Here is a 27,660-nt window from a genome sequence, read left to right as displayed (position 1 = left end):
TGGCTTGCAGATAACCACCTTCTTGCTGTGTCTTTGCATGGTTGCCTCTCAGTCTAAGTGTCCTGACTTCCTCTTCTTGGAAGGACACCGGTCACATTGGATTAGGGCCCACCAGTATGACCTCATTTAACCTTCAGTACTTCTTTATAGGCACTGTCTCTAGGTACAGTCACATTCTAAGGTACTGGGGGTTAAGACCTCAACATAGGAATTTTGAAGGGACACGATTCAGCCCTTAACATCCATCAGTCCTTTCTTATGGGAGTGGTGAGTGAGCTGTTTTATGCATCTGTACAAAGCAGTGAATCTGATCTCCTTCCCAAGGTTCCAGCATTCCTCTGACTCATGCTGCTCTAAATCCCCACCCTCTGGCCCTGTGACAGTCCAGAAAAGAAGGTGGATGAGTCATGAAAACGTGTCGTATTCACTGGAAAAGCATATGAGATAATGGATGAAATAAATCGGTGAGGTTTTTTTGTTTTTGTTCTTTTATATGAAAAATAGTGTACTCCAAAGATAACAGAGTGACAGAGTTTTAGAGGTAGACAGGACCCTCGCTAGAAAAAGAGGTGTGAAGGCAAACAGAATGAAGGTGGTAATGTCACTACCTCTGCCAGGGTCAGAAAGGTTTAAATTCGAAGCTTTATAGACAACGTTTCAGAAAGGGCCCACTCGCCCTAGTGTGTTACAAGATAAGGTGATAACCTCTAGTGGCAAGGGACTGTGCCTCCCTATGTCCCCATTCTGTCCCCAGATCCCCTTCTCCATCCCCCAACCTGCACTCTCCAAAGACAAAGGGAGTCTCTGGACAGAACGCAAGCAGGGGCCTTCAATGCAATAATGTTAACTCCTCCCAACAAAACACCAGGCATAGAAAGTTCTCTAAGAGGCTGCCCTTCCACCGCCTACATATTCTCCTTTTCCAAAGCGAATCCACAAAAGTAAATAACACTTGAGTATCTGCTAATCCAGAGGCCCCAAAGGCTACAGAGAGGGGAAGGAAAACATGAAGGGAACACCTTCTCTGTCTGAAACCGCATTGGATAATGCATCAGAACATGAGAGGGCAAAGACCTTAATAGTGTTGTCAGTGGGCATGGAAACTATTTTGTTATCCTCAGCAGACACATGGATGTAGCTCACTGGAGCTGTGTGGCTTTTCAGCATACCTGTTGGCTTTCTAGAATGCAAGAAGAACAGATGCACACCGAGCAGTTCTATCTGCGATTCCTAAATAAAAATGCAAGACTAAACTTGTCCCAGACTTGGCAGCTCTGTTCAGCCTGAGGAGGGTTATGTCTCCCTCTGAAACGACACAAGTATCTATCTTGTGCGATAAAAGGTCTGAAGCAGACAGTACCCAGTTATAGCAACACAACTCCGTGTGAGATAAAGCCCTGGGCTTGGTTTCTCCCGTGGCTGACAATATCACTATAAAAGGAATAAACACGGAAGAGCGCCGCGTGGGGTTGGAACAGATTCCACGCAGGTTGTTGCTTTATGCAGTATTCAGATCTGGCGTGAATGTCTTTTTAATAAGAGTTTATTTTAAGGAGCTCTGAGGGATCACGGTGCCCCGAGGGGCTCAGGGCTGGGTATGTAGTGGGCGGGTGAGGAGGTAGGGAGAAGGGAAGCAGGCTGAGGTCGAGGGGGAGAGAACAATGTCTTTTTATAACCAAGTCACTGGAAAGTAAGCAAATTGTTTTCAGTCTCCAGACACATGGGAGTCTAAGGTAATAGAAGTGAGTAGAAAAATCATGTTTCTTTCTTTCCTATTAGGCATCTGACATTGTGCTGAGTGCTCTACATGGAACATCTCATTTGCTATCTTTATATTACTCCAGGAGTGGGTATTCTTGTTATTGCCTTTATAGGGGAGGGCATGGCGGCTGCAGCCCTTGCTCAGGATCACTTAGCTAGAAAGGGACAGCGGCGGGACCAGATCCCACGCGCTTCACTGCCTTGCAGCACTGCCCCAGGGCTGAGAGGGACAAGGGTCACCTTGCAGTTCCTAAGTGATGGCTGTACAGAGGCTCAGCAAGGAAGCTTGGCTTTCCCTAGATGACTGGTTCTTATCCCAAATCCCACTATCCATTCTCCATTTCCCCCTCTCCTTCCTTCTCCAACACTTATCAACAGAAATAACAAGGCTTTTAGAAGCCAGGTTGCGTTTGAAACCTGTCTGCCACTACTTCCAAAAAGTTACTTAACTCCTCTGAGCTTCAGGTTTTTCCTTGGTAAATGGAGTTGATGTGAGGATTAGAGAGAATGGATATGGTGCATAATGCCCGGTACAAAGTAGGTGCTCAATAAAATGACAGTTACTGTTATTTCCAAGAAAGCATTACTGAGACTTGCTCTGGAGGGGCACACGTGAGAGGTAGGGGCCCAATTCTAAGGAGGATGATGATTACACATTGAGGGGGTGATGGCAACAGTTTGCTACCCCGCTATCTCAATTCCAGGCTTTCCAGAACAATCCCTGTTTTCTTAGGTCAGTTCTGCTACACCTCAGGGGGTGGTAGAGTCCTTAATTCAGTTGGGGTTAAACAACTCCAGTGGAGAAGTGAGTGTAAGCTTAGGGCCATCTGAGTGAGGTGCACAGAAAGGACATTGACCATACATCACAATCCCCAATCGCTCTCTACAACTGATCATCGTTCATTGTAGGGAAGACAGTCTGATCAAAGAATCCTTCCGATCGTGAGTGAACGATGGCTCCACACAATCTCTTCGTCCTTGCAAAGTACTTGCGTTTTAAGTGAGTTCCTTATTAACCCCAAAGAAGGACTCTGTAACAGCCGCAAGCAGTTTTCCAGGCTCTGTGTGTCTGGGAGATCAATTTTGGACAGGGGTTCTTAAGTTATTCTAAAGGGGAATTAGCGATCCCCAGTCCTGCTCTCCTGTACTTACTAGGTCAAGGGCACCATTGGTTGGAGAAAGACTTACCCAGGCAGATAAGGATCCTAGACTCTAATTATTCGATCCATTCCTCCCATCAGCAGCAAGTTCTTTCCTTTACAGAAAATACTTTGGCTCCTTTATAGATGAGAAAAACTGTTTGATCACATTCTGCTCGCCTTTGGGGCAAACCGAGGAATGCTCGGCCTTTTCTTGCTTTGACATCTTTTCTAACATCCTTTGTCTCTTTCATCTTTCGCCTGGCAGTTTATTGTTCCCATAGTGCATCCTAAAAATATTCACAGGAAAACAAAATACAGTTTCTTAACATGATCAGTCAATTTTCTGACAAGAAAGGTCTCAGGCTCACTTTCAGTGATGACTAGTGCTTTCTTCTTTTTCAACCCCAGGTGTGAAACTATAGATAGTCTGAAGAATGGAAATGATGCTGTAGGAAAAGCAAGGTTTTTCCCAGATCTATACTGCGTGCCAGGCACTGGGCCAGAGCCTGTCCACACACAATCTTGTTTGAATCTCACAGAAGCTCAGTGGGGCAAGCACCGTTACCGCTACCTTGTAGGTAAGAAAACTTACACCTGGAGAGGTTAAAAACAGTAGGGCCAAGGAGCACCGTCTGCCTCCTAAATCAGGGCCTGTCTGTTTTCATCAGCCAACCAGCCAATTTCATCCTACAATTATTTTGACAGATATTTTTAGTCAAATGACTTCTGGGCTTCTGAATCTATTGAACAGTAGAGTCAAAATTGTAGCATCATACAGAAACGATCAAGGGCCTTCCTGTAGGTTTTAGATGTTGGTCTTGAGACAGGTTGGGACCTGGGACCCTTTACTGGAGTGCTTGCACTTAGATAAAAGTCTCCTCCCGAAAAAAAAAATACAAAGTAACTATAAGGGACTAAAAATAACTACGTGGGTGCCCAGCTGGGGCAGTCGTGAACAATAAGATACAAAAAGGCCATCAACTGACATTTCTGAGGTGGGGAGAGCAAAGCAGGGTATGCGCAAGCTCCCTGCACACAGCACCACCAACGGGGTGGGCAGACCACCTAAGCCACCACTGTGGGCCTGACCCACTGATCTCTGCCCCTACCCCACCCCCCATTTAAGGAACCATCTCCCCCCCGCTTCGGGAAGCGAGCAAGGGCACCTGTTACTTGTTTTCGCTCCCTTCCTGCAGTCCCAATACAGCCTTGCCTGAATTCCTCATTGGGCCTCTTATAAATATCTATTGATTAAAGAGTCCAAGGACCCGGGCTGGTAACAGTGTCACCCGAAGATGAGCATACCCTTCACCAGCGCATCTCCTGTCCACTCGTCTGGCTTTCCCCCTCCGACCTCAGCCTTGAAGGTGCCTAAAGGACCTCGGAGGACGAAGGTGGCAGAACATTTGTCTTCACCCCCTCTCCGTCCCTCTGCCCCCAAATAAGAATCCTCTTCCGTCGTTTGTGACTTCAGCAACCGGCCAAAGGATCGTTGGTTTGGTCTGTGTCTTGTGCCTGTTGTCACAAATTATAAGCGCAACTCTTTTCCGGGACTCAGGGAGAGGAGTGTGGTACTCAGAAAAGTTCAGTCAAAGCAGGTGGAGGCTTCCCCTCCCGAGGGTGGAGCTACTGCCACCCAGCGGACCCAGGTGAGGTGGGACTGAGGCAGGCCTGCGTATTTTCCCGGAAAAGTGGGAAATCTCTAGCTTTCACTGGAAACCGCCAGAATTGTACGTGTTGGTACCCAGCTTCAGAACACGCTTTACACCTGTCTGTGGCTGCTGGGCCCGTGACTGCCTCTCAGGGCCTCTGGTTTAGGGGGTGTTGGGAGGATTGGGCAGGTGTGTGGGGTGGGGGAACGAGCCCTCACCTTTCCCCTTGTGAGCTTTTCTTCAGAGTCACATGGCTGTTCTCCCTTCCATGAATTCCAACAGAGAAGCAGAGTCATTGCCGAGCGACTGGGGTCTGTGACTTGCACGTTATTTGGGGCTGTCCCCCGAGACCGGAGCCACCCCTGGCCGGTTTATGGACAGTGAGTTGAGGCGGGGGACCCTGCTCTCCATGGCTCCTCCCCACAGGGGCCAAGGGCTGGGTCGGGTAGTGGCTCTGGCCCTGTCCTTCCTTCCCCCTTTAGCGGGCAGCGGGAAGGTAAACAGCCTTGAATTTGCAGCTCTTTCATCTGCCGGGCAGAGGGGAGAGGAGGGCAAGTGCTGAGTGTAGATAATTACTTCACATGGCAACACGAGCCTGTGTATCTGGGTGGGCACTCGAAATGTCAAAGCAGTGCAGGAAACCCTTCACAAACACCAGTTTGACACTTTCACCCCTCTTGTTATGAGCAGAGATCTGAAACGTCTAAGCAGGTGTGTCACTTTATTTTTATTTTTTTAAGCGAAGGGAGAGCAGCCAGTTCATTTGCATGATCTCTGGCAGTTCTTTACCAACGGAGCCAGACAGAGATACATGTTTAAGTGGTTGTCATGGAAACCAGAGCGCATTGCTCTCCCCCAAGGTCTGAAAGACTGGATGATGAAAAGTTTAAGCAATCACCATGGAAACCTAGAGCAGATTCAAGGCGGGTTCAGATCCCAGAACGCTAACTAGCAGCTAAGTCATCAGGTTCTGGGGTCCTGGTGGAGGGTGAATTCTGACAAGCCACTGCAGCTTCAGGGCTGACCCAGAGGCCACAGTCACGGGCTCAGAGCATCCCAGGGGGTTAGCACTGAGGTGAGGGTGTCCCCCCAAAGCTCAGACCTTTACTCTTCCTGTTCTGAGATGCCCTTCGGGCCTCTCCTGCTTACCTCTCCCTATATTTCGCTCCCTCCACTCCATCCATTTCCTCAGTGTGGCAGGAGCCCACAGATCTGCTGTCACAAAATGGGACCCTGCTTAGGTCTGCAGGAGAGAGGACGTTCGAGGCCCAGCCTGGTCTATGACCTTGACCAAGACATGTCCCCTTTCATGTTCATGAATAAGCAAAGTAAAGCAAGAAAGTCCCGCCTTCCATCACTGCAAGTAAACAAATGCACTTGAAAGCACTTCCTATGCCGCAGAGCCTCTGTGCCATTCTTGGTCTCTTCTGTTATGGTTTTGCCCTCTTGCTGGAGATGATCCCGTTTGGGAATAGCTGGCTGATCTGAAGCTGAGTTTTGAAGTCCAGGAGTATGTAAAGGGGGGTCCCTAAGGGGCTGTGGAAGGGGACCGACCAGAAGTGGAGATTGGAACTGATTTGCGGGGGTTGTGGGATGGGGTGAGCCATCTACCTTTTCTCCTGACAGGGTTATGGTCTCTAGTGACCACTCAGGGCTGGGGGTGCTGGGGCTATAGCATATGGTGGAGTGGATGAGTGTGTGGGGCAGCATGTGAGGGAACACAATACACACCCGACTGAGCATGACACAGGTGTAGGACGCTGTGGGGAATGTGTCTGGGGGGGGGGGCGGATGGGGAGACGGGAGGAGAAGGGCACAGGAGGAAACGCTTGGAGAGCTTGTCATTACAGAATCTCAGCTCTCCTGGTGTGAAATGCTTCAGAGCACTACTTTGATTTGTTATGAATTCTGACTTCATAAAGGAACCCACTCCATAAATGTTTATCGAGCACCTGTTTACGTGCCATGTGCTATTCTAAGTGTGTGGGACAAAACAGTGATCAAAACAGATAAAACCCCTGCTTTCGAGGGGCTTGCCTTCTGATGAGGGAAGGCAGATCACCAACAACAAACAGAATAGATGAATTAGACAGTATATTAGAAGGGGATTAGGTGCATGGATTTAAACAAGGGCAGAGCGCGGTAAGAAAAATAGGGACTGCCAAGGGCAGGGGCTGGACTGTTCCAATATATAATAAAGTGGACAAGGGAGCCTCACTGAGAAATGACATTTGAACAAAGACTTCAAGGGGCTGAGGGAGTGAGCGATGCAGACATTTGCAGGGAGAACCTTCCAGGAACAGGGACGAAGCAGTGAAAAAATCCTAAATATATTCAAGGAAATTGTGTGACTGGCACAGAGAGAAGGAAGGAAGGAAGGAAGTGGGGGACAAGTCAGAGACGTGAGGGTCGGGCTGACACAAAGGGCCCTGGAGGATTTGGACAGATCTGACTTTTCGTTTTACAGCATATCTCTGGTTGATGCATAGAGAATAGACTACAGGGGCAGGATGGAAGCAGGGAGAGCAGCGAGGCTCTTGCAGTGATCCAGGGAAGGGACCATAGTGGTTCTCACTCGATGGTAGCAGTGGGGCTGGGAAGAAGAGGCCAGATTCCGGGTGTATTACGAAGGCAGGGCCAACAGGTCAGAACAGGTTGCAAGAAAGAGGAGTCTAGGGTGACTACTGGATTCTGGGGAGAGCGACTGGAAGGATGGACTTAGAGCCAGCTGAGACGGGCAAGACAGTGTGAGGGAGAAGATCTGGATTCAGGTTTGGGTTTCATTTTGATGTCTGTGAGATACCCAAGTTGGAGAAGTCCTTTAGGGATAGGTCCAAGGCAGCTGGAAATACCAGACTGAAGTTCAGGGAGGGGGCCAGACTGGAGATGTGCATTTGGGAATTGACAACATCATCAAGCGAGTGACGCAGATGTGGAAGAGAAGAGGACCAAGGACTGAGCTCTGGGGGCTCCAGCATTACGTCATGGACATTACGTCATGCAGAGAAGCAAGTGAGGCCCTCAGAAAAGGAGCAACAAGCGGGATGAAAGGGAAACCAAGAGTGGCTGGAGTCCTCAAGCCAAGAGAGAGAAGTACGGGAAGGAAGCCAAGTGACCTGCGGCTTCAAGTGTTAAGAGAGCAAGTGGGATGAGGGTCGGTCACTGATTTAGCCACACGAGGGGCACTGGTGGGCCTTACAGGAGGGATGTTGGTGGCATGGCAGGGACAAAACCGGGTTCGAGTGTGTTTTAGACAGGCTGGGAGGGCAGGCATAGGGAAGGGCAAGTAGAGGCAACTCTTCCAGGAGTTTTGCTCCAAAGGTGGCCCCATATTCTCATCTTGGTACGATGCCAGACACATCATGAGCACCCAACACGGAGAAACTGTCAGTGCAGTGATGATGACTGGGGGTTGGGGTGGAGTGATTCTTTCTACGGTAGCGTTATCTAGGTCTCTAGAGAAACTTCACAGTGGCTCAGAGCTCTCAGCAGCTGTCGTGTCCCAGGCTTTCCGTGATGTGAGAAGGAGGGGGTGGACAGGGGCCTTACAGCAGAATGAGGATCTGTGAATGTGAGCTGGTGTCCAGCTTCCATATTGAACTGGAGAGGAAACTGAGGCCTGAGGTCACCACTCTGAGAGTGGCGGAGCCAGGGCTAGAACCCAGAGACCCTCCTTCCGGGTTCATTGATTTTTGTTCTGTCACAACACACGCTGAATTCTGAGCGTCTTCGGTCTCTGAATGCTGACTTTCAGTTTCTTAGGATTCCTATCCGTTACCGTTCTAGAAAACCACAATTCCCTAGTTCCAGGAAAGTCTGATGAAAATTCCCAGGAAACTTCATACTCACAGCACATCTCTTTCTAACATTTTGGTGATTTAAATGTCAGTGAATCAGAAATTGATAAAGGAAGCTTTCCTTGAAAGATAAATGTGAGTTCCAAAGCTATGAATCGGAGGTGGATGGGGCCTCTGTCAGATTCCTGTCAAGAAGTGGTGTTTCATAGGTGGCTGAGACCTTGGACACGACTCATTACTGATTTTCCATGATGTTCAGTGGCCACTGAAACAAGATTCTAAAGGAAAGGAGGGAAAAAACCCTAAGATTTCAGCTTTCCCAAAGCTCAGAAGTGCTCGGGCGCGGCTCAGCTGAAAGGCTTCATAAAAGAAATGGCTGTCGCGACGTGGGTGGCCGACTTCTGAGTTGCTGAAGATGGTGTTAAGTATCTTATTCATTACAAATGCGCTGTTTGGTGAAATCAGGCCCTTAAAATCCAAGAGTGGGGCTGGAGATGGAGCTGGAAGAGTGAGAAAAGGTGAGGGCAGTTAGGAGGGCCAAGAGAAAAAGGTAAAGGTCATCCCAGCAAATGAAATACCTGGAGAAGATTTCGTGTAGGAAGAGACCCAAGTCATAACTACCCTCTGGGTAATGAACACACAAGCCCTGTCTTCCCAGCCTTCCACTCCTCCCGTCTGCTGGGCCGGGCTGGGTAGTGGACATGCGTGTCTGTGTCTGGCCTCCTCACTTGTTCTTTTCTCAGGCTGCTGCTGCTTCTACTGCTACCACCCAGATGTGCAGGGACCCCACCCAGAGATCACAAAGAAAATCGAGGCAGACTCTACCGGCTGCAACTTTCTCACCACCCTAGGGTGAATGATGATGGTTCAGAGGTTTATTCTGCTCAAGGGTCAGAATCTCCTTTTGAAATGAGGCTGGCCCCAAACAAGCCCCAGGGCCTGTGGGATAGGGCTTTACCAAGCCAAGTCTAGGGTATGGCGGGTAGAATGCAGGCGTTGGGTCAGAGAAACGGAGTCGAGTCCCAGTTCCACTTCCTCCAGCCAAGTGACCTGATGGGCAAACTTCGCTAGACCTCACGCGTCCTCACCTGTAAAATGGGAGTGCACACGTGCATACCTCACCTGCTACCATGAAGATCAAATAATAAATATATGTGAGTGGTTCTCGACCGTGGCTGCAAATTAAAGTCACTGGGAAATGTCTAAAAGATACAAATACCTGGACCACACGCCTTGAACAGTACTTTTAATCTTGGCCACACACTACAATCCCTGGGAGAGCTTTTAAAAGCCCTAACGCCCAGGCTTTATCCCAGACCAGTTAAGTCAGAATCTCTGAGGGCAAGACCCAGGTAGTGATCAGATTTTATAAAGTCCCCCGGAAGGTCTCTAAGGGCAGCCACGGCTCAGAACCACTGATAGATGTGAAAATGCTTTACAAATTAGTACGTGCCCAACACAGGTGAGGAATCGTCACCAGTACCAGCTTGCAAATTCAGTATGATAGTGGTGATGTTGAACTATTGGGTGGGCCTTTGCAGCATGCTCTCAAGAGCTTCACACAATAAGGATGAAGTTTCATAAAGTAAGTGTGAAGAATTAAGAAGATCTTCAAGTGGCAAGTTATTACAAAACAATGATAAAAATAGACTGTTAAAAAGTCTACAAATAACAAATGCTGGAGAGGGTGTGGAGAAGTGGGAACCCTCCTACACTGTTGGGGGGAATGTAAGTTGGTGCAGCCACTGTGGAGAACAGTATGGAGGTTCCTCAGAAAACTAAAAATAGAGCTACCATATGACCCAGCAATCCCACTCCTGGGCACATATCTGGACAAAACTATAATTTGAAAAGATACAGGCACCCCTATGTTCATAACAGCACTATTAAAATAGCCAAGACATGGAAACAACCTAAATGTCCACTGACGAATGATTGGATAAAGAAGGTCTGGTGTGTATATATATATATACACACACACACACATACACAGTGGAATACTACTCAGCTGTAAAAAAGAATGAAATAATGCCATTTGCAGCAACATGCATGCAACTAGAGATTATCATACTAAGTGGAGTAAGTCAGAAAGAGAAAGACAAATACCATATGATATCACTCATATGTGAAATCTAAAATATGACACAAATGAACCTATCTACAAAACAGAAACAGACTCAGACAGAGAGAACAGACTTGTGGTTGCCAAGATGGAGGGGGTTGGGGCAGGGATGGAGTGGGAGATTGGGTTTAGCAGATGTAAGCTATTATATATAGAATGGATAAACAACAAGGTCCTAAACCATAACAGAAAAGAATATAAAAAAGAATGTATATGTGTGTACAACTGAATCACTGCTGTACAGCAGAAATTAACACAACTTTGTAAATCAACTATACTTCAATTAAAAAAACTTAATTAAAAAAATAGACTAATATAGAAAAGATAGGGAAAAAATTAGCAAAAAAATAGTATTATCGTGATTAAAGAATGCCCCTCGGACTTGACATGGACACAAGTCGCCCTCAGCTCTTTTCAAAGGCAGACAGATTCAGTAGTTCCAGAGGTGGCTGAGACTGCATTTCTGACACACTCCTAAGTGATGCCTTCATTGTGGGTCTAGGGATTACAAGCACAGGCTTTGGAGGCAGACCTGGGTTCAAGCTCCTGGCTTTCCATTTCCAAGTTGCGTGGCTCAGGGCAGTAGCCATTCTTCACTTTTTGTAATCAGTAATCCCCCTCTTCCTGTTCCCACTTCTGGAAAGCACCCCTTCCCATACACTAATCACGTGGTTTGAATGGGCACTGCCAGGTTTTTTTTGCCCCCGCCCCTCCTCCATAATGGGACCTCCATTATGGTCCCAAAGATGGGCCAAACTGGCCAATGAGAACCTTCCCAGGGGTGGTTGGACTGGGGCGCTGGAGTATCAGCCAGACTCTGTTGGTGGCGAGGCCGTGCGAGGCTGGGTTCGTTGCCATCTTGGGGGACACCAAGCTGCTTTCCTGTCCTTCTTGTGTTATATAAGACATCCAAAATATTGTCTTTTTGCTTATGTCAATTTGAGTTTAGGTTTCTTTCAATACAGGAAAAAAAAAAAAAAAAAGCCCTGAACAATACCTGAGGACAAGTTACTTACTCTGTGCTTTAGCTTACTCACCTGTGAGATGGGGCTAGTCGTGGAATCTAATCATAAGGCAATTATGGAGATTAAATAAAAGAATACATGGAAGGAGCTTAGTACAGTGCCTGGCACTAGGTGTTCTGGTTAGAATGCCCCTGGGTCAGTCAGAGGTTGCATCTACTTCAGACCATGAGCTGGTGACCAGGGAATGATCCAATGTAAAGAGATTGGTTCCCGGTTCTAATCTGAATCACCGACCTCTTGGAGTTCATCCAGTGCCAGGATGTACAGCTTCTGTCTGGTCCAGACAAAATGACTCGCTTGTGAAGGGCACAGACTTGTCACATTCCCTGCTCCAAAGACCCAAGACCTGCTTGGTCAAGTCCGCGCCCAGACTGCTGTGCATTTGGGGCTGAAAAGGGCAGGCTGAACTGGGACCTGGGTTCTCCTTTCTCTGAATTCACTTGATCCAAGTCCAACTTCCAGAAAATCCAAACGTCTTCAGTTTCTGGGTCTTCCTGCTGCCATCGCTGACAGTTGTTACATCCAGCATGCCTTTTGAAGTCTTAAAAAATTCCCAAATCCCACTTTATACAAAGGCCCCAAGGCCACTGTTTTATGTCGATATCACTGTATATTTAATATCTATCATGTGGCACGTTAGGGCTGCTCAGATGGTACAGCCTGAGATCGCTTGAAGTGGACTTTGCTCTTATTTCAACTCAACAAATATTGATCGAGCTCTCGGCCTGGGCGAAGCCTGTGATAGGCCTGTCCTGCCTCCCTCCGCCTCCCCTTCAGCCTAAAGTGCAGCTTATAGAACTCAGCAGTGGGAGGATGTCCCATTTTGAGCTGCACTGGGAATTATTACCAAAGCGTGGGATGCCTGTTGCAATGCAGAAATTCTAAAGGTGGGAGACAGCCAAGGACCTGACACACAAAGAGAGAACATGGCAAACTTAAGAGAAGCTGAAGCAGCACCTATGACTGCAGCAGGGGCTCATGCATGGAGCTTGAAATGACGGCTTTGATCGAATTGTAGTAGTTCAGCAGAAATGAAGGAAAAAAAAGCTAATTAACACACAGCAGGTCAAGTAAGAGTTTGTAACAATATTCAAGGCGTTCTTTGGACACACATTTCAAGAGGGAGAAAGGAGCCCCGTGTTCACAGAACAGGTGCGTCTTTGCGAAACCACATTTGTGTGGGGCGGCGTGGTGGGTACGGAGCGCGGGGGGCTCGCTTCCCTTTACACCAACTCCAGGCTGATACCAGAACAAGCAACTCCTGGGTGTCCTGTCTGATAGACCGTGAGGAAGTTTCTACTACCTCGTTTGGATATTTCTGAGAAAATCAGAATGCTGCCTGCATAGCCACAGAGGTTTCACAGAGAAGACAGTGTATACTTCACTGTAAATCAGATGGCAGTTGGAAGCCATGCTGAGTGTGGTACCGGGAAGGGTAATGGCCTCTTTTCCCCTGGCTTTGGAAATGGTGCGCCGGGCTCTGAAGCAGATGTGCTGGGATTGGGGAAGCAGAGCTTTTGTCAGGACCCTGTGTGGGGTTCAGGGCCAGTCTTGGGGGCAAGGAAGCAGACTGGGTGGAATTTGAGGAGTTCTCTCAGGCCTCCTTCTCCCCCTGCAGAAGCCGTTAGTAAGAATATGAGGATGGAGGACGGAGGACGGAGGACTCCCCTGGCGGTCCAGTGGTTAAGACTCTGGTGCTTCCACTGCAGGGGGCGCCGGTTCGATCCCTGGTCAGAGAATTAAGATCCCCTAAGATCCCACATGCCCCTTGGCGAGGCCAAAAAAGAGGATGGAAAAATGGGATAAAGCCACAGCAGTGTTGAAAGAGCACCATGTTAGTTACAAAGGGTGATTCCTTCTCACTTAGACCTTCGAGGCATGGAGACGAAGATAACCCTAACCCTTACGGAGTGCAGAAACCACAGACCCGAGGCTCCAGAGGAGGGAGGGTGGGTTCCTGGAGCTGGGTGTGGCACAGGGACCAAGAGTCAGTGGCCAGAGCAACCCACTGAGCCCAGAACGGTCCTCTGCCTTTTCTCCCTGGGAACAGGCTCCCCAGAGGCAGCTCACAAGGCTGACCTCTCGGGAAGGCCCTGAACGTACCCTCTGAGGTGCAGGGCAAGAAGGAAGGACAGGAGCCCCTGGGGAATTCTACCCAACAGACGGTTCTTCTCTGCTGGGCGCCGTTTCTGTAGGGCCCGCGCCAGCTTTGTTTTCTCCTCCCTCCACCCCTCCGTGTGTGGTCACCCCTTGGTCAGCACTGGCTCTGGATCTCAGTATTGTTCCTTCCACTTTCCAAGGCACAGAGGACTGAAAAAAGCAAGAGAAGATGGGCTGGCCGAGAAAGCAGGGTCTGGAGGCTGGTAATTCAGTGGGAAACAATGTCCACACTCTACAGAAGCATAGCTCCACTTGGCTAAGTGGAAGAAGCCAGGCACAAAGGGTCGTATATCGTATGATTTTATTTACAGAAAATGGCCAAAAAAGGCAAATCTATAGGTACAGAGAGTGGATTAGTGGTTTCCTGGGGCTGGAAGTAGGAATTGGAAATAACTGTGTATGGTTAAGAGGGATTTTATAGGAGTGATGGAAATGTTCTCAAACTAGATCATGGTGATAATTGTACAACTCAGTAAACTTACCAAAACTCATTAATTGTACACTTAAAATGGGTGAATTTTATGATAGGTAAATTGTACTTCAAACAAACTGAAGGAAAGAATCTGGTTCCAACCACCTTCGAGAAACACATGGTATTACATGGCAATTTTATGTGTGCTTATTCAGTCAGATTACCGTTTTCTTTTTGTATCTAGCTTTCTTAATTCCCATTTCCTTTCTACTGTAGCAGTGGTATTCTTTTTCTAAATTTTTAATTAATTAATTTTGCCACGTTGGGTCTTTGTTCCTGCGCGTGGGCTTTCTCTAGTTGTGGCGAGCAGGGGCTACTCTTCATTGCAGTGCGCGGGCTTCTCATTGCGGTGGCTTTTCTTGTTGCGGAGCATGGGCTCTAGGCACGCGGGCTTCAGCAGTTGTGGCTCATGGGCTTAGTTGCTCCACGGCATGTGGGCTTCCTGGACCAGGGATCGAATCCGTGTTTCCTGCATTGGCAGGTGGATTCTTAACTACTGCACCACCAGGGAAGTCCTGGGACTGGTATTCTCTTTTCTTCTCTTTGTGTTTGAGAATTTGTTGGTCTTCATCTTTTAGGCAGATGCCATTTTCCTAGTCCAATTTTTCTTCACCTTTAATTTTCCTTTTCACTTAGCAAATAAGTTTGATTCTTTTCCATTCACCCAATAATATTTCCTACTTTTCCTTTCTCGCATAAGTCTTGCATAAGTTTTCCTTATTAAAAATCTTCTCAGGCTTCCCTAGTGGTACAGTGGTTGAGAGTCCGCCTGCCGATGCAGGGGACACGGGTTCGTGCCCCGGTCTGGGAAGATCCCACATGCCACAGAGCAGCTGGGCCCGTGAGCCATGGCCGCTGGGCCTGCGTGTCCGGAGCCTGTGCTCCGCAACGGGAGAGGCCACAACAGTGAGAGGCCCGCGTACCACAAAAAAAAAAAATCTTCTCTACCTAGTTTAAACCTGATGCGTTTAAGAAGAGACAAGAGATGTTTATCCTCCCCCAGTGGAGGATTCTCCTCAGTCCTGGAGGTCCCCGGCTCTCCCTCCTGCATGTTCATTCTGCATTTGGTTTCTGGACTGTCTTTTTTTCTTTCAATTTAAAGTGTACAGTTTAATGGCTTTTAGTAAATTCACAGTTGTACACCATCACCATTATCAATTTTAAAACATTTTCATCACGTTGAAAAGAAACCCCATACCCACTGACAGCCATTCCCCATTCTCGCACGATTTCCTCATCCTTAGGCAACCACTAATCTGTTTCTTGTCCCTATGGACTTACGTATCCTGGACATTTCATGTAAATGGAATCATATAATTTGGAGTCTTTTGTGACGGGCTTTTTTCACTTAGCATAGTGCTGTTGCGTGTCATTCAGGTTATAGCTTGTATCGCTGCTTCATTCCTTCTATTGTCAGATAATATTTCCTTGTATCGATATATCACAGCTTGTCTATTTACCAGTTGATGGATATGTGGATTGTTTCTACTTTCTGACTATGATGAATAGTGCTTGCTATGAACATTCATGAGCTAGTTTTTGTGTGGACATATGTCTTCATTTTTCCTGGTTATACTGGGCTGTCTTAACATAAAGGACAATGTCTTGATTTTTTATGCACTTGGGAAGCACTAATTTCACTTCTCAGGGCCAGTAGAAATCTCAGGGAAACAACCCTCATGTCTACAGTCCCATTATGGGTCCTAAGACACTTGGGTCATTTGAGTTGGTCCTCACTCCTACCAGAGGAAGGAGAACAATCTACTATCTTCAGACCCAAAGGATACCGGGGATGGAAACTCCCCAAACATGCCAGGAAGTTCAAATTGATTATTTTCACTCACTTTTAGAAACCAGATATCTAGCATTCTTTGTGCCATTCTGGGTATCTCATGTGACATTTATTTTTCTTTGTTTTCAGCTAGGTTAATAAAATTGTCTCAGGACCAGTGAGGACTCATTAAAGAATATATGTACTGTTATTTATTTGACGGCTTGTGTGATACCCCTGGGGAAAGAGGTTGGCTGGCACATTACAATTTACATTCACTTAAACTTTTTTTTTTTTTAACCTGAGTAACCCAGTCTCCGTGCACTTTCCAGCGGATATACTTTACATTTGGAAAGTTGACAGCACTAGTAATGTTTGGCATGTTCTCAACTTTGGGCAGTGTCTTCCAAGTTCTAAGGAGAAAAACATACAAATCTCGAAAGGATCAGAATGAATGTCCCTCCCATATCCTGCTCACCCCAATCAGCAGCCTTTTTGTAGGCTAGCCTTCTGGTCAGGAATTACCCCCTCCTCTCCTTGGCTCATATAAATTCTTCCCATTCACTGTGACCTCAGTAATCCTCCAAGGGAACCTCACTATGTGCCAGACCATTTGACCGCTCGCTCTTCTGGACTCCAGGAGAGCCAAACATGGAATTGATGCTTGGTGCGTGCTGTTCTGATTTGCTCATCCAGATGTGGACAACCCGAAGGCCGGGGTGCTTCCTTTGGAGCCACACAAGGCCCGGTAGAGAGCAGGGCTCAACCAAAGCTGACCAGCTGTGGACTCCAATGGGTACCCTTGTGTGTTCCAGTCGGGGTTTGAACAGCCTTTAGAAGAAGATATTGGGCTTTCAAGGTCTGTCTCATAAAGAAGTAGACATTGCTCATAGGCATCAGGCATGAAGACAGATGGGAAGAACTTAGAGGTGGCATCAGTGATCTCCATGTTATAAAAGCTCTGTAATTATCGATCCATTCACACAAAAGCTCTGGGGGACAGACTGTCCTTCCCACAGCCCAGCAGGAACAAAGCAGCTGGAATAACAGAGGAATGATTAACTGTGGAGGTCCTGTGAGTTGTCTAAGACACTCTCTCTCTTTTTCCTGCCAACAAAACCAAGGCAGAGAGCCCTTGATTTCAGGGGTTTCATGTTACTCAGTTCTGGCCAATGAGATCAGGTGAAATCAGCAGAGGAGCTCTGGGAAAATATTTTGCTCCTTCATAAAATGTGAAAATAGTGTGAGATAGTCTCTTTTTCTCTATCTCTCTCGTTTTTCTTTCTCACTTTTTCCTCTTCTCTGGATGGCGTTGTTCTTTCTGATTTTAAACACAGTTGAGATGTGAGATATTTGGAGCTACAGCAGCCATGATGAGGCCATGAGGCCATGGGCTGAAAGACAAAAAGCCAGCCTGCTAAAGATGGTTAAGTGACATGATGGAGATTGAAGGCTCTTGATGACACCATTGATAAGCTAAACCAATGCAGCAATCACCTATAGCTTGATATTTTTGTTAATGAAAGAAAGATAAACTCCTTTATCCTGTTAGTCATTTTTTATGTTATTGTAATAGCAAACATTTATCAACTTCTTATGTGTCAAGCACTGTCCAAGCACTTTATACATATTAACTAATTTACTCCTTTACATAACCTTATGAGATAGGCATATTAGTATTCTCACTTTTTTGTATTGTTTATTTATTTTTGGCTGCATTGGGTTTTCGTTGTTGCTCACGGGCTTTCTTTAGTTGCGGCAAGCGGGGGCTGCTCTTCATTGTGGTGGGAGAACTTCTTATTGCAGTGGCTTCTCTTGCTGTGGAACATGGGCTCTAGTCACGTGGGCTTCAGTAGTTGCTTCTCATGGGCTCTAGAGCGCAGGCTCAGTAGTTGTGGCGCGTAGGCTTAGTTGCTCCGCGGCATGTGGGATCTTCCTGGACCAGGGATCAAACCTGTGTCCTCTGCATTGACAGATGGATTCTTAACCACTGCGCCACCAGGGAAGTCCCCTTTGAAGCATTCTTAATGGATAACTGTACACAATAGTCAACAATTGATATTCTCACAGTTTAACAAATCACAGAATTATGCAACTATTTAAAGCTGGGAGGCATTCATTGAGATGACATTAGAGTAGATGAACCTGGAATGGTGATCTACGTATCACTGAACCTGTAGGCAAGATGTTTCTGTACATACTGCCAGCAATTATAGAAGTGCATTGGCTTTCCCAAAGCAGGCCCAATACCGTTTGTTTTTCCCCTGGTAATGTTTTTAAATTATTAGTTATGTCATAATAAAATTCTTTTAGTTTTAATTGCTAGCATGGCAGTATATCTTTTCATTACTTCTGACTACTTTTCAAGTGTTAAGTTTGTAAATTTCAAAACACTCTAAAGTTATTTCTTGAGAATCTTTTGCAAAGAGTGGTCCTATCTGGACAATAAGAGACCCTCTAAACTGGCAATCACTGAGCACTCCTCTCGGTTTGGTTATAACCCTCACTGGACTGTCACGCATTGTAGAGGGGTGAGGGAGAGTCTATGTGAGGACTCACTTTCTCTCCAAAGGAACTTCTGTCGGGGTACCGCATGTCTTGGACACACCTTTTCATCCATCTTTGCCTGAAGAAGCTCTTGACTACTGAGTTTTCTCGAACTTTCCATCCAAGCTTCCTTATCCTCTACCCACCTAAGCCAAAGAGTCAGACAGTTATAGACTGAGTAGATTTCAATCCCCAAACTTCAGAACTCCCAAGACCTGTTACTCATTTTGTGTCCGTTTTCAGATTACAGGCACTTCAGAAACCAATCCTGACTACCAGACAGTCTCCATTTTGCCTGCGGTCTTGTCTTTTTAAGATTTATGTTGTGGTTTAGATTCACTGGGCTTCCATAACAAAACCCCAGTGAATCTGATCTCACTGGTTATTGGAACTTCTCTCTTTAAAAAGCAGTTTTCGAGAAGCAGCTTAAAAGGTCTGCTATTGTTACTCTATGAAGTGTCTGTTCTCCAACAACAAAGCAAATAACAAGTGCTTCTCCTCAGCCTGCATATTTCTTTGCGGTACTTGGAGAATCCTTCAACTCACTTTTTCTGTCAATTAATCTTCTCTTGTTTAAACTTCCCTCAAAGAAAAACTTTTCTGACCCACTCCCATTAGCCTCTCCATAATACCATACGTCGTCTATGGTACCTTTCTCGGGATACACTTAATCTCTGGGAAGGAATTTTCATGACCGAAAATGGGGCAGAAGAGAAAAACTGGACAAGTTTACAGACTTAGATTAAGGAGATGGTGATGGTAATCAGTAATCAAAGTAACTGACTTGAAACATGCATTCATACCTCAAGAGATAAAACTGTAGGAAAAAACCTTTAAACTCCTTGGAATTACTGCTTGGAAATATGGATTCAGTCTCTTGTGCATGAATTAATTGATGGAGGCAAAGTCTTTAAAATAAGGACTTGATTGTAATTTATAGCTCATTCTCATAATAGTTTCTGTATTATCCACCAATATTTTCTTAATTCAGGCAAGAATCATATTATGTTTTTTTAATCTCCGCCAAGCATAAAACAGAGAGATTTCCTGGGATACTGATGACAAAAGCTGTTGTTTTTTGAAGGCGTCTACAGGGGAGATTTCAATAGTTTTTCCTCTGTCAGTTTTTCATCTACTCTGAAATGGGTTTGATTAGATCCAGGTAACAGTTCTGTATGGTGCTGGCTTGTCGAATTTGAGTACATTTGGGTCATCAGCCAATTGTTCACCTTGAACTTCATCTTTCAGCTTGTCAAAAAGTAACCTAACACTTGTCCAAGCACCAGCATGAATCACCACAGAAGCAGAGACTGGAGGAGGCTGTCATTGCAACTGGAACCTCAAATCTGCTGCCCCCATCCAGGGACCCCTGAGAGGTGGTGAAGTATGGTACCTTTCCATACCTCACAAGGGCACAGCCTCCTGGCTCCATGGCTATGGAAGGCTTATGCTACATGGGACTCTATCTTCTAGCAAATGCACAGAGAAATTGTTCCACTCAATTCTGTGTGTGTATGTGGCTTTCCATTATAGGGCAAAACTCCGAAAAATTCATTCTCTTTCACTCAGATGCAGCTGAAGGGTACTGTGAATTTGTCTTGCTGTGACCCTTTAGAAGGAATAATTCCTAGAATTATTACCAGTACCTTTTCTTTTCCATTCCTCTCCCCAAAGTGTCCTTGTATTACATCTTCGAGCAAATGAATGAATACCTCTACTCAAAGCAAAGTGCGTGATGCCAGGTGAATCCCACCCAGGGGAAAGTTTAGTAACTCAGGACTCTCTTCTCACTGTGACTAGTTCAATGATCTCCTCCAAGACTTGGATAAATACACAGAAATACTGTTAAATTTATTGACGACCCAAAGCTGAGAGAGAGACAGAGCTAATCTCCTGTATGGTATTATCAGAATTTAAAATTATTTTAACCAAATACGATAAGGATGAAAAAAAATCAATGAAATGAAGTTTAGTAAGAATGAAAGCCCTGGATTTAGGTTCAGAATATTAATTTATAAGGAAAGGATGAGGAATACATGGCTTTAAAGTGGGAGGTATTGTAATATGCCAGTGGGTCAAGCATTGGTGGGCTGTGTGATACCTTGTGGTACTCAGTTCTGAGCACTTGGGACATTGTCCAGAAGAGATGCCAGGATGACAAGATATCTTGAAATGAGGTCGGATGAAGGACAGTTAAGAAAACTAGAACAGTTTACCTGGGAGAAGGGAAAACTTAATAGTCATCTTCAAATAGTTGAAAATCTGGAATTTTTTTTGGAAGTTTTGCTTGTTTTTCTTTTCCTTTTTTTAAAATTTATTTTTATTTTAATCTAAGAATACATGCAGTTGCTTGAAGAGTCAAACAGTTCTGCAAGAAGCTGGACCCCTTTCTTCCTTTCTATCCCTGAAGGCCTCCACGTTTCCTTCTTTTAGATGATTATTTGGTATCTATTCCATGTCTCTAAATAGCACGTTTGCACTGCTTCTTCTTGGTTTTTCAGTTAGGGGTATGATCTTTGGACTCTGGACTTTCATTTGCTTAGACTTCTGAGTACTTAGCGCTCATATTTACCAACCATGTCAATCTCCTCTCAAGATAGTCGGCTCCACCAGATACTCATTCCAATGGTTATGCCTTCTGAAGGGCCCTGGCCGCCCTATGCCTGGTACACAGTTGCCATCTTGGGTCTGCGGGAGAGGAAAAATCATTTTTCCTAGGTCCATCTAGGTTCTTAGCTGAGACCCCACCCTCCCTACCACAATAAAAGGCAGATTAACAGAAGAAAACCAGACAAATTTAATAACATGCATACCTCCCGTATACATGGGAGACACCCAGAAAAACTGAGTAAATTTTACCCCAGATGGCCCAAGTCATCACCTTAAATACCGTCTTCAGCTAAAGACAAAAGAAGATGTGGGTGGAGGAGCCAGTGATGGGAGATGATCAGGCAAAGAACAGTAAACAAGGGCAAGGTCATTACGTAGGTTTAAATCATCGCTTCCTCCTGGTGAGTATTTCTAGGGTCTTAGAGTCATCTTCCCCTTGCCAGTACAGAGAAGGAGATACCCCTACAAATGAAGATTTCCCTTATAAATGTAAAATGCTCTTACAAAAGGGTAACTTCTACTTGGCTTTCAGAGCTTCTCCTGTGTCTGCTGTTTCTTAAAAATAATCAACCTGATATAATCCTTATGGCAAAAAGGCATATTTTGGGGTGATATATTCTGCTGCCCTTCAGGTCCTTCCTTCACCATCATCCTGAGGCTGCCATTCGCTCCTCTGCTTCTCCTTCTGCCATTTGCATCTCCTGTTTTCTTGTATCCTGGTTCTTCTTTTTTTCAGTTTCCCCCCTCATTTTATAGAGAAAATCCTTCAGTGGTTTCCTGAGAAGGATACATATACGGGAAGTACATTTTTGAAACTTTGCATCTTTGAAAATGACTTTATTCTACCCCCAAATTTCAATAATAGTTTATCTGGGTATAAAATTCAACACTGGAGACAATTTTCCTTTACATTTTTGAAGGGATTGCTCCATTGCGTTCTAGCTCCCAGTGCTGCTGTGGTGGAGTCCAAATCCATTACTGAGTCCTGATCCTATGCATGGTGAACTGATTTTTTCCTCCTCTGGACATTTCTAGAATCTTCTCTTTGCTCTCAATGTTTTGGAAACTATTCTCAAACTATTTATTGGATTATTTTCTGCCCTCTCTTTTCTCTTTTTGTACGTTTAGTATTTGGATACTGTACTTCCCAGATTGGTCCTGTGGTTTTCTTATCTTTTTTATTTCACATTTTTTGGTCCTTTTATTCTACTTTCTGGGAGAATATTATCTTCCAACCATTCTATTAAGTTAAATTTTTAAAATCACGATTTTAATATCCAAGAATTCTTTTCTTCTCTGGATTTTCCTCTGTAGTGGCATCTTCGTATTTAATGGATTTCATCTCTTCTCTCCAAAGAGAATAAAGGTATTGTGTCGTCGTTTTCTGCCTAGAAGGGGAAAGTACGGCTGTCAGCAATCTAGGAGGCAGTGCTGTCAGTTCTTGGGCCTGGGCGGGTGAGGATGTGGGTTCTGTTTTATGAAATATGTTGACTCAGCTTTTCCCACAGCTGATCCAAGGATTCAGTTTTTTTGGGCTTCCTAAGTCTCTAAATTTTATTGCTGCTGTCTCCTCTCATTCACCCCATCCTCGTGGGGCTGTACCTTCAAGGGAAAAAAAAATCCCTTTCCTGTTGTTTAGACGAGTGTTATTTAGGAGGGAATAAAAGTAGATGCAAGAATTCAGTCTGCTCTGTTTCCTGGAAGTGTGGAACGCCTCTTTGGAATCACCTAAGGGACTGTGTTCTGATATTTGGAAATAATCCACGTCTTTAAGGGCTGCCTTTGTGAGGTAGGGGCTCCCTTTTCCTGGGAGGCCTGAGCCAGTTTGGAATGTCTGCTTCTCAGGGATGTGGCAGAGAGGCTTCTGCTTCTACTGGGGTGCTCACAAGTTAGATAAGATGCCTACCTGGGACTTTCTCACTCATTTAAAACTCTGATTACATTATGCTTATTCCAGGCTTGGAGTAACGTTCATATCCAGAGATCTCTGAGAAAATGTGCTTTTGTTTTTGTTTCATTTTCCGTACCGCTTCCTCTGTACTTTGTGGAGGAATGGCCTTGGTGAAGAAGTGACACCTGGGGGAAAGCTTGCATCTTCTGGTTCTGTCATCAAAAGGTTATAGGTGATAAGAAGTCAGTCTTTAGTCATTGTCAGGGAACTGCCTCCTAGGCCTCCCTAAAACAACAAGAGGTGGGGACGAAATCCATTTCTGGTCAAACACATATGGTCTGCATGTTCCAGCGTTTCTCAAGATAAAAAAAGGAGACCCTAAAGCCAACCGAAACTGGATGGTGACAACGCTAGAAAACAAGAGGCACTGAGAGATGCTTCTGTATTGTGGAAAGACTCTCATGTCCTGAAAGGGTTCTCCTCAGTATTCTGCCAAACAGAACTCAATCATCTGTAGCCAAATGACATATCTGACAGTGGCTGGCAGGGAAAGATGAGTATTAAGGAACTTAAAGTTACAGCGTGAGCTTACTGCTAATTGAACAGCATGACAAGAAAATAAAGCCTGTATGAAATTATATTTGGTCAATGGGCAAATTAGTGCCAATTATACAAATTTTTCTTATATTCAACTTTCCAGCCACACAGCCATCAGGTGCGGTTGATATATACACGTGCTCACAAGTAGTTACCTGAGCACACTCCTTCAGCCATCTCCTCCACGATGGAGAAGTTAATGGCTTATAGACAGTTTTTAAGCATTTCTAACGCTTAACTAATTTTAAACTAAAAACGAAATCCCTAGAATTCAAGATCTGATGAAAGAGCCAGCATCCATCCATCCATCCATCCCTCATCCATGTCTACTAGGGACTCAGAAATAAGAGCTCTATTTCAGTCCTCTAGGATTTCCCAGTCTGGTGACAGAGACAGGTTGGGGACAGGACATTCTGACTCAGGGCTATAGCCCCAATATTTGAACTACGCACGGACTGCTTTGGGGATGCGTGGTTCCAGGAAGAGAGAAAGGCTTCCCTGAGGAGAAATGCTTAGTGAAGGCCCAGAAGGGCACTGTGTTCAGGCAGGAAAACCTACACAAATGCATGGCACCATGAGAGATGAGGATGCCTGTTAGAAGCCCATCTGCTTCAGAACATGGCAGGGCTTGGGGGTGTGAAAGTGCCAGGAAGAGAGAAATCTGGAAAAAGAGGCAGGGTCCTCATCCTGAAGTGTTTCGTGGGTCACACAGAAGAGTTTAGATTTTATCTGAAAGCAAAGGGGAGTCACTGCAGGATTCTGAGCCGGACAGACACATCACGGTCTCTCACAATCTCTTCTGCTACCCCTGGTCACCATCATCACCGGAGTGACTGTTCAATATGGAAGTCAGAGCAGGTCACCCACTGCTTAAAACGCTGCAGTGGGTCCACTTGCTACAAGGCCCATGTGACCAACCTCCCTTAGCTCTCTGACCTCACCCCCCTTTCATTCTCACCCTGTGTCTGTTCTGCTCCAGCCACATGGCCCTTGCCCTTCCTAGAGCCCTCCAGGTACATTCCACCTTAGGGCATGTCTCTGGCTAGTGTGTCTACAGGGAATGTGCTTCCCCCAGATATTCATGGAGTTCATTCCATCCCCTGCTCTGAGCAAATGCCAGCCTCTCACTGTGGCCTATCCTGGCCACACCACTTAAAGACACACACACACACACACACACTCGGCACTCTTGATACCCTGTACCCTGCTTGTCTTTTTCCTCTTTTCCACAGCACTTATCACCTTCCAAGATATCATACAAAACATGATGTTTATTGTCCTTCTCCTCCCATTAAACTCTAACTCTGTACGGGCAGATATCATTGCTTTGTTCACCAATGTATCCCAGCACCTAGAGCAAATACTGAATGAAGAGAAATTAGATCTTTTTTTTTTTTTTTTTTACAAAACCACCCTATGAAAATGTGGAGGTCGCTGTGCAGGGATTCGATATTAGGGCCGGGGAGGCCGGTTAGGAGTTTGCTGTGATGATGATGACGGGTTGAATGGGGCAGTGGCCATGGGGAGAGAAAGGAGGGTCCAGGTTAGAGTTATTAAAGGGACAGAGTTGTCAGGACATGGTGACCAATTATTTGGATGTGGGAGCTAAGTGATGCCATCACCACTTAGTGGAGTGCCTTCCACTCCGGAGGAGGAGAGAGGACGGCTAATTTTTGGTGGATGCCAAAGACACAAAGAGCTTAGTTTCAGACACACTTTCCTTCAGTTCTCTGTGGGGCGAGTCTTTCTGTATTGCACAGTACATATTGATTTTATAATTTATTTATTTCCCATCTATGGACAGCCCCTATGCAAACACATTCAATGTACCTCAAATTTTTACCGAAATCAAAACAGTTGGTTACAATAATTTACTGCTTATCCTATAGTCATTGGCCTTCCTTATGGTCTTACTTGAGGTTTAAAAAAACATCTGTATGAGGTATATCCAGATATCTTTCCCTTTTCTCCACTCTCCTTTTTTTTTTTTTTTTTTTTTTTTTGCGGTACGCGGGCCTCTCACTGCTGTGGCCTCTCCCGTTGCGGAGCACAGGCTCCGGACGCGCAGGCTCAGCAGCCATGGCTCATGGGCCCAGCCGCTCCGCGGCATGTGGGATCTTCCCAGACCGGGGCACGAACCCGTGTCCCCTGCATTGGCAGGCGGACTCTCAACCGCTGCCCCACCAGGGAAGCCCTCCACTGTCCACTTTTACATTGACATCCAGAGATGTAGTCTCTATATCACTACATCTCGGATGCCTCCTAACCTCCTAACTTTTCCCCAGATGATAATGTCCTTAACTAGTTTACTTCAGACCGGAGCAAACTCACTGCAATCCAATCCTTAGGGAAACCACTCGATTTTTTTTTTTTTTTTAACGGCCCTGGCTTCTTTCCACTTCCTCAAAGCAGTAATGTCCTCTCATGATAAACTGTACCCACTTGCTAGAAACTCAGCAACTTTGTTCTTCCTTTTCTCTGCAGCTCCCAGATGGCCACCAGCTGGTCTGGGCTATTTCTTGCCTTCTAGTCCCTTTATCCCTCCTCTTGGTTTTCTTTTTGATCTCCTTGTCTCTCCCCTCCTGCTTCTAACAGGCACAATTTACCCCTCTTTGGAAGCACCTATTTTCTAAGAGAATTTGAGGATTTTTTTTAGAGCATCACCTCTTTTTTCTTCTACTTTTGTATTGTGTGGAGACCAGCTGCAGGGCTGTATGGGAGGAAAGGCTGTCTCTGAGGGCAGGATGAAGCCTCCCACGAGAAAGGGGTCAGAACAGACTGTTTCCTGACAAGGACACTGGGGGACAAAGGGGCCAGCGTGTCCCAGAAGCCACCCCTGGGTCTGCGGGCTCTGCAGGCCACTCTTGGAGGGCGTGGTGGGAGGTGTCCCCTGGCTGACACTCTCACGGGCACCATTTGATCTCATTTCAGCGGATTTCTGTCCCCTTCCCCAGGACCAGAGAGCGTCGCACCATATTCTCAGTTGTCTTTAAACAGCTTTTAAAGGACTGTTAGTGATTTTCAAGATGACAGCCGGAAGACTGCTTGAAATGACAAATGGAAGAAATGAAGCTCAGGCGTCTGTGTCTTCGTCTGCGTTTGTTGGGCCTGTGAGCTTCCACGTTCACGTGTCTGACGGGGTGTTTCTGCGAGGTCTGTGAGGTCTGGCTGAGAGCCTGTCTGAGGGGATGGTGCCGTAGCTCAGGGAGGGGGCGGACACGCTTGGGTGTCTGAGTTGTGTCTGGGTGTGGACACGGCTCTGTGCGTGCGTGTGCACAGGGCCTGAGTGTGTGGCTGCCCACGTGCGCGGGGTCGGGGGGCACTGTGTGTGCCCCTGGCGTGTGACTGTGCTGGAGGTGACAGTGCTGGGCCTGCGCAGTGCACAGCGAGGCGGGGAACACTTTCTAGGGCGTCTGTGAGTGTCTGCGTTGGGAGACGGTGGGATGCAATTGGGAGACCAGTGTGGGAATCTGGGGGAGACCTGTGGAGCGCTGTCGCAGGGGGCTTGGGGTATACTTTGAGGTGTCTGTGGAGGATGTGTGGGTGTCTGTAAAGCGCCTGTGTGGCGACAGTGGGGAAGGCGTGGCGTGCGTGAGCGTGAGACAGTATCTGTAGGGCGTCTGCGGGGTGAACGTGAAGATGTCTCTGCAGGTGTGGAGGACCATGGCGCATTCACGAGTGTCTGCACGTTTACCCGTGGGAATCTTGGGGGGTGTCTCTGGGGCGTCTGTGCCGAGTGTCGGCGGAGGGCTTGCTGGTGTCTGGGAGCCTCCGCAGATCTCCGTGTGCCTGCGCTGCGGCTCGTGTGTCAGGATTCACCACACCTGAAAGTGAGGTGGCCTCTGCATGCTTCACCAGGACGGCCCTCACCTCCGTGCTTCTGTGTCCCCAGTGTCGCTGTGACAGGCCGAAGACAGCTATCTACTGAGGGCCCACAGTCACGAAGAGTGACAGCACAGTGACCCGGAGTGACGTCTTCCCTGAGCGATGGAGGGTGTGGTGTGCGACCTTCCCCTGAGAGGGACCTGGGCTGTGACATTCCTGAGAGGGACCTGGGGTGCGACCTCACTCCTGAGAGGGACCTGAGTTGTGACCTCCCCCTGAGATGAACCC

General features: G+C 46.4%; 1 pseudogene across 1 annotated transcript in view; it reads right to left on the bottom strand.

Moving 5' to 3' along the window:
- Positions 1-27,212, bottom strand: part of LOC307176842 (cilia- and flagella-associated protein 337-like) — a 46,952-nt pseudogene extending 19,740 nt beyond the window's left edge. Inside the window, exons 1-2 of the transcript in view lie at positions 27,029-27,212; positions 2,950-3,016 (exon numbers count right to left, since the gene is read on the bottom strand). The product of the transcript in view is annotated as a cilia- and flagella-associated protein 337-like (transcript). The remainder of the gene's footprint in view (positions 1-2,949; positions 3,017-27,028) is intronic.
- Positions 27,213-27,660: the final 448 nt, after the last annotated feature.

This window comes from Stenella coeruleoalba (genome assembly GCF_951394435.1).
Source record: "Stenella coeruleoalba genome assembly, chromosome: 18".
NCBI classification, from domain to species: Eukaryota; Metazoa; Chordata; class Mammalia; order Artiodactyla; family Delphinidae; genus Stenella; species Stenella coeruleoalba.
The sequence above is the reverse complement of the archived record's forward strand: the minus strand, read 5'-3'. Positions and strand labels throughout refer to the sequence as shown.